Here is a 7753-nt window from a genome sequence, read left to right as displayed (position 1 = left end):
CGACCCTCAGCCCGGGTTCACATTTGTGCGTTACCAAACACTAACCTGTCCCTATTTGAATTGAACAAAAAGAGAGGCGGGGGGGGGGGGAAATGAACCGGAACGCATCAAAAATGCACCAGAATGTGTCAAAAAACGCACCAAAAATGCATCAAAACGCACTGGAAGGCATCTGTCCATATTTACATTGAAGTAAAAGAGAGGGGGAAAAAATGAACTGGAATGCATCAAAAACGCACCAGAATGTGTCAAAAATGCACCAAAACTGCACTGGAATTCCCACACGTCCCTATTAAAAATAGAAGAAAAAAGAGGGGCAAAATTAACTGGAACGCATCAAAAACGCACCAGAATGCATCACAAATGCACCAAAAACGCACTGGAATGCACATGTCCCTATTTAAATTGAATAAAAAGAGAGGGGGAAAATGAACCAGAACGCGTCAAAAACACACCAAAAACGCATAAAAAATGTACTGGAACGCATCTGTCCCTATTTAAATTGAAGAAAAACAGAGGGGACAAAATGAACTGAAACACATAAAAAACGCACCAGATTGCATCAAAAACGCACCAAAACTGCACTGGAACGCACATGTCCCTATTAAAAAATTGAATAAAACAAGAGAGGGGGAAAAATTAACTGGAATGCATCAAAAACGCACCGGAACGTGCCAAGAAACGCATCAGAACGTATGGGGAACGCATCTGGCCTGCGCTTCTATAGTACGCACCAGAATGCATCAAAAACGCACCAAAACTGCACTGGAACTCTCACATGTCCCTATTAAAAAGTGAAGAAAAAGAGAGGGGGGGGGCAAAATGAACTGGAATGCATCAAAAATGCACCAGAATGTGTCAAGAATGCATCAAAAACGCATCAAAAATGCACCAGAATGTGTCAAGAATGCATCAAAAACGCATCAAAAATGCACCAGAATGTGTCAAAAACACACCAAAACGGCACTGGAATGCACCTGTCCGTATTTAAATTGAAGAAAAAGAGAGGAGTAAAAATGAACTGGGCGCATCAAAAACGCACCAGAATGTGTCAAGAATGCATCAAAAACGCATCAAAAACGCACTGGAACGCACCTGTCCGTATTTAAATTGATGAAAAAGAGAGGGGGCAAAATGAACTGAAACGCACCACAACGCGCCAAAAAACGCATCAGACCGCATGCGGAACGCATCTGGCCTGCGTTTCTATAGTGTGAACCGACCCCCAGCCCGGGATCACATTTGTGCGTTACGGCTCATCGCTCAACCGCCCCGCGTGCAAATCCCATGCGCTTTCTGTGCGCTGCAGTTTGCGCCGTACACTCGCACCGCATCCGCAACAGAATAGCGCAGGACCCTTTTTTTTTTGTCCGCAGCAGAATCGGATCGCATGGGTGGTCACACGCCAATTGTGCGCACCGCACTGCGTTTTGCGGAGCGATTCCGGGGATCGCTGTTAACACACGCGCCCGCAGCGGGCTGCGATTACGAGGCGATGGGGAAATCGCTGTGAATTGCGCACCGCACCGGCGTGACCCCGGGGCTCAGATTCGCATTGAATCCGCTCTGAATGACAGATGGCGAACGTGACGGAATTCTGGCGGATTCTGAGGCCACGCCCCCTTCTATAGGGTGGGGGGCTCATTGTAATGGCGGAGCTCTCTGGGCGCTATGGTGATGAATGGAGCTCCGGTTCCCACACCGAGGAACAAAGGAGAAGCTTTCCTGGGAGAGGCGGCACACAATGCCCCCCCTCCCCCCATGTTCCACCGCGCACAAGAAGAGACCCATCCATCCATCTCCGCCGCGTTCCGTCCATTGTCCCTCCGCACAGACGGGTCACATGACCAGACTTTGTATCAAGTCTGCGTTCTCAGGCCAGTCAGGAATGCACGCAAAATTGTGCGCTGCAGATGCGTACTGGAACGCGGTAAAACGCATCAAAGGGCGCCAATAATTCTGTCCGGTCCATATTTGGGGGTTTGGCGTGGAATGCGTCAGATTTGGCTTTTTGTTTCTCCACTTTTTGCGTCCAACCGATACAATCGCGGGAAATTCGCAGCGATTTACTGGGCGACGTGACGCGTTATCTGGCAGGTGCCGAGTGCCAAGATGTTCGGCCATGACTGGGGGCGGGGCGGGAATCGCTGCTGTGAGAAAACGCATGACAACTGATGGGCAGCACTGATGGGCATTAATGAGGCGGCACTGATGGGCACTGATGGGCATTAATGAGGCGGCACTGATGGGCAGCACTGATAGGTGGCACTGATGAGGAGGCACTGGTGATGCTGCACTGATGGGCACTGATAGGCAGCACTATTGGACACTGATAGGCAGCATTGATAGGCACTAATAGGTAGTACTGAAGGGCACTGACTGGCACAGATTGGCAGCACTGCTGGGCACTGATGGGTAGCACTGTTGGGCATTGATGAGGTGGCACTGATAGACAGCACTGATGGGCACTGATGAGGAGGCACTGGTAATGCTGCACTGATGGGCACTGGTAGGCAGCATCGATGGGCACTGATAGGTAGCACTGAAGGGCACTGACTGGCACAGACTGGCAGCACTGCTGGGCACTGATGAGCAGCACTGTTGGGCACTGATAGGCAGCACTAATGGGCACTGATGAGCAGCACTGTTGGGCACTGATAGGCAGCACTGATGGGCACTGATGAGAAGGCACTGAAGGGTACTGACTGGCACAGACTGGCAACACTGCTGGGCACTGATGGGCAGCACTGTTGGGCACTGATAGGCAGCACTAATGGGCACTGATGAGGAGGCACTGGTGATGCTGCACTGCTGGGCACTGATGGGCAGCACTGTTGGGCACTGATAGGCAGCACTGATGAGGTGGCACTGATAGGCAGCACTGATGAGGAGGCACTGGTGATGCTGCACTGATGGGCAATGATAGGTAGCACTGAAGGGTACTGACTGGCACAGACTGGCAACACTGCTGGGCACTGATGGGCAGCACTGATTGGCACTGATGAGGAAGCACTGGTGTTGCTGCACTGATGGGTACAGGTAGGCGGCATTGATGGGCACTGATAGGTAGCACTGAAGGGCACTGACAGGCACGGACTGGCAGCACTGATGGGCACATTTGGGGCTGCACCGATTATCAGTGCAGATGTCTCCTCTGACAACTGACAGTTATGGGCAGCACTGTGATGTGAAAAAAGTGCCGCCGATAACAGGCAAGTGTATTTACAAGGTGGTCAGCTGATCATGCGATTGGCCACGTGACACAGCGATCACAGACAGCGCCGGGTGCGCACCGCTGGGGGGACGTCCTACAAAGCCCTCCCAGATCCGGGGCGACCGCGCCGTCCCCGCCATTCAATTCTTCCAGGGAGATCAGCTGCAGCGCCACGGGCTGGAAACTTCCCGACAATGCTGCGCACAGTGGACACGGGAACACTGAAATTGTCCTTCTCCACCAATCCTCAGACAGTTCTTTGCTGCCCTTTCTCTCCTCCACACTCCATGCGGCACATTTTTCAACATTCTGACTGGTTGCCAGTGTGATTTCTACATTGTCAGCCTGCCCACCAACATGCAGGAATAGACATCAAACGGGCGGACTGACCATTTGGAAACTCGGGCACTGCCCGAGGGCCCGGGGTCAGTAGGGGGCCCCATGAGATGCCCCTGGTACCCTTTTCATAGGCTTTTTTGAGTTTGGGCAAGGACACAGGGGCCCCATGATCCCCTATTGCCCGGGGGCCCCATGAGTTGTCAGTCTGCCCCTGACATCAAATATGGTGAAGGGAAGGAGGTGGCAGGGGTGGTGATAACATGAAAACATTTTGTGGCTTCTAGAAGCCGCCTGCCCGCCAGCATGCAGAAATATACATAAACCATGGTCAGGGGTGGACTGACAACTCATGGGGCCCCCAGGCAATAGGGGATCATGGGGCCCCCCTGGGCAATAGGGGATCATGGGGCCCCCCTGGGCAATAGGGGATCATGGGGCCCCCCGGGCAATAGGGGATCATGGGGCCCCCGGGCAATAGGCGATCATGGGGCCCCCCGGGCAATAGGGGATCATGGGGCCCCCTGGGCAATAGGGGATCATGGGGCCCCCCGGGCAATAGGGGATCATGGGGCCCCTGGGCAATAGGGGATCATGGGGCCCCTGGGCAATAGGGGATCATGGGGCCCCCCTGGGCAATAGGGGATCATGGGGCCCCCCCCGGGCAATAGGGGATCATGGGGCCCCTGGGCAATAGGGGATCATGGGGCCCCCCGGGCAATAGGGGATCATGGGGCCCCTGGGCAATAGGGGATCATGGGGCCCCCCGGGCAATAGGGGATCATGGGGCCCCTGTGTCCTTGCCCAAACTCAAAAAAGCCTATGAAAAAGGTACCAGGGGCATCTCATGGGGCCCCCTACTGACCCCGGGCCCTCGGGCAGTGCCCGGGTTTCCAAATGGTCAGTCCGCCCCTGACCATGGTGAAGGGATGGGGTGGCAGGGGTGGTGATATGCTCTAGAAGCCGCCTGCCCACCAGCATGCAGAAATATAAATACTGGGGAAGGAAGGGGGTGGGGTCAATCCAGGACAAGCTTGCTCAGCACATAGGACTAAGATGCTGCACTGTGCCGCCCCCCCCCCTTTGCCCACTTTCATACCGCCCTACGGGCTGCGCTCGGGGCGCCCGCCCCCCTGCACCCCCCCTGGCGGTGGTGATGGCATGAAAACCTTTCATCGCACTAAAAGCTGCCGGACAGAAAACTAATCATACTGAAAGAAGAGGGAGGGGGGGGGATTCGGCTTCTTCATTACAGTGAGTGATAACATGAAAACCTGCGGTCCCATTTCAGTCATTAAATGTCACAAATCCCGTTTCTCGGGCACAATAATGGACATTTTTCCTAGGTGGGACTTATTATTTTTTTTTTCTTCTTCCTTCAGAACCGCCGAGACTGATGAGCCGCTATTGTGCCGCCCCCCCGGGGGGCAATGCAGCGCGCTCACTCGCTTGAACGCACCGCGCTCTATTTTCTAGGTGAGAGGCCGCGCTTCTCCTGTTTGCTCAGGACGATCGCCTGCCTGGGGGGAGGGGGGGGGGACCGACCTTGTGTACCGGAGGAAGAGGCATGGGGGGGGCGACTGGAGAAAGGGGGGGAGGTAAATGGCGAATGTGGTTTCCATGGAAACCAAGAAGTCAGTGCAGCTCTGCGGGCTAACAATGGATCAGTTCTTGGAGTGAGGAATCGGCCTGACGTGCGGCGAGGAGGCGAAGGTGCTGAGCCCCCCCCCACCGCGACCTCCAACCGCGAACGCAGATAGACGCCACTTAACCAATTAGGGGACTGATAGGCTGGGGGGGAGGCTGATAGAGCGCCGTTAACCCCGCGTGACCTGCGTACGTAGTCACCCAACCCCTGTGTCAGCGGCAAAAGGCGCGCTCAAGGTGGTCCCGCGGGAACGCCTTCGCCGGAACGGCGGTCGGCTCCGTAAAGGGATTTCCAAGATGGCGTTACTTTTTTAAAAACAAACGCACCGGAACGCACCAAATCCCATTTAAAAAGAACCAAATCACATCAAAAATGCACCGGAAAGCACAAAATTGTATCAAAAATGCACCGGAACGCATTAAATCGCATAAAAAATGCAACAGAATGCACCAAATTGCATCAAAAAAGCACCGGAACACACCGAATTGCATCAAAAAAGCACCAGAACTCACGTAATCGCATCAAAAGTGCACCGGAACGCACTGGAACACGCATGTTCCTAAATAAATTGAAGAAAAAAATGAACTGGAATCCATAAAAAATGCACTGGAACTCACCAAAAACGTGTAAAAAATGTGCATGCAAAAATCCGGAATGCATTTCTATAGTGTGAATCAGCCCTTAAAATTGCGTTTTGCGTGGCGTTTTTACTGCATTTATAATGCATTTTGTTTTTTTTGTTTTTTTAATTTTTCTTGTTGTTAGACAGATTTAAAACATGAAACGCATTAAAAACGCAGCAAAAACGCACTACAAGCATTTCTGCAGCATTTCCATTGAAATCTATAGAACCAAAGACGCAACTTTTTGCATTAAAAAAAGTCCCTGAACCTTTCCAAAAAATGCAGCGGGTGAAAACATGGAGATGTGGACGTGTCCCATAGGAAGTCATGTTGAGGGCCGGTTCACACTCCATGCGTTTCAGTTGCTTTTTTTCTGCATCAAAACGCACAGAAAGTCAGTGATATGGTGGTCGGTGTCATCGTTCACATCAGCGCTCGCAGTTCCAGTGCATTCCGGGTGCAGAAAAAATAGGAGAACAAGCCGCATTTTTCCTGCACAGAACTGCACTGGAACGTGGGAAAATGCACCAAAAATGCACATGTCCCTGTTTAAATTGAAGAAAAAGAGAGGGGGAAAAATACAGCCACGACATGTACCACCCATTACAGCCACGACATGTACCACCCAATACAGCTACGACATGTACCACCCATTACAGCCACGACATGTACCACCCAATACAGCTACGACATGTACCACCCATTACAGCCACGACATGTACCACCCACTACAGCTACGACATGTACCACCCATTACAGCCACGACATGTACCACCCATTACAGCCACGACATGTACCACCCAATACAGCTACGACATGTACCACCCATTACAGCCACGATATGTACCACCCATTACAGCCACGACATGTACCACCCACTACAGCTACGACATGTACCACCCATTACAGCCACGACATGTACCACCCATTACAGCCACGACATGTACCACCCACTACAGCTACGACATGTACCACCCATTACAGCCACGACATGTACCACCCATTACAGCCACGACATGTACCACCCACTACAGCTACGACATGTACCACCCACTACAGCCACAACAGCATGTACCCCCCCCTACAGCCACGACAGCATGTACCACCCCCTACAGCCAGGACAGCATGTACCACCCCCTACAGCCAGGACAGCATGTACCACCCATTACAGCCACGACATGTACCACCCAATACAGCTACGACATGTACCACCCATTACAGCCACGACATGTACCACCCATTACAGCCACGACATGTACCACCCACTACAGCTACGACATGTACCACCCATTACAGCCACGACATGTACCACCCATTACAGCCACGACATGTACCACCCAATACAGCTACGACATGTACCACCCATTACAGCCACGACATGTACCACCCATTACAGCCACGACATGTACCACCCACTACAGCTACAACATGTACCACCCATTACAGCCACGACATGTACCACCCATTACAGCCACGACATGTACCACCCACTACAGCTACGACATGTACCACCCATTACAGCCACGACATGTACCACCCACTACAGCTACGACATGTACCACCCACTACAGCCACAACAGCATGTACCACCCCCTACAGCCACGACAGCATGTACCACCCCCTACAGCCAGGACAGCATGTACCACCCCCTACAGCCAGGACAGCATGTACCACCCCCTACAGCCACGACAGCATGTACCACCCACTACAGCCACGACAGCATTTACCACCCCCTACAGCCACGACAGCATGTACCACCCACTACAGCCACGACAGCATGTACCACCCACTACATCCACGACAGCATGTACCACCCACTACATCCACGACAGCATGTACCACCCACTACAGCCAGGACAACACTTACCACCCACTACAGCCACGACAGCATGTACCACCCACTACAGCCACGACAACATTTACCACCCACTA

The sequence above is a fragment of the Staurois parvus genome, unplaced genomic scaffold (genome assembly GCF_062004578.1).
Source record: "Staurois parvus isolate SC_StPar_1 unplaced genomic scaffold, SC_StPar_1.0 ptg002877l, whole genome shotgun sequence".
In the NCBI taxonomy this organism is placed as follows: domain Eukaryota; kingdom Metazoa; phylum Chordata; class Amphibia; order Anura; family Ranidae; genus Staurois; species Staurois parvus.
Note: the sequence above shows the minus strand (reverse complement) of the source record.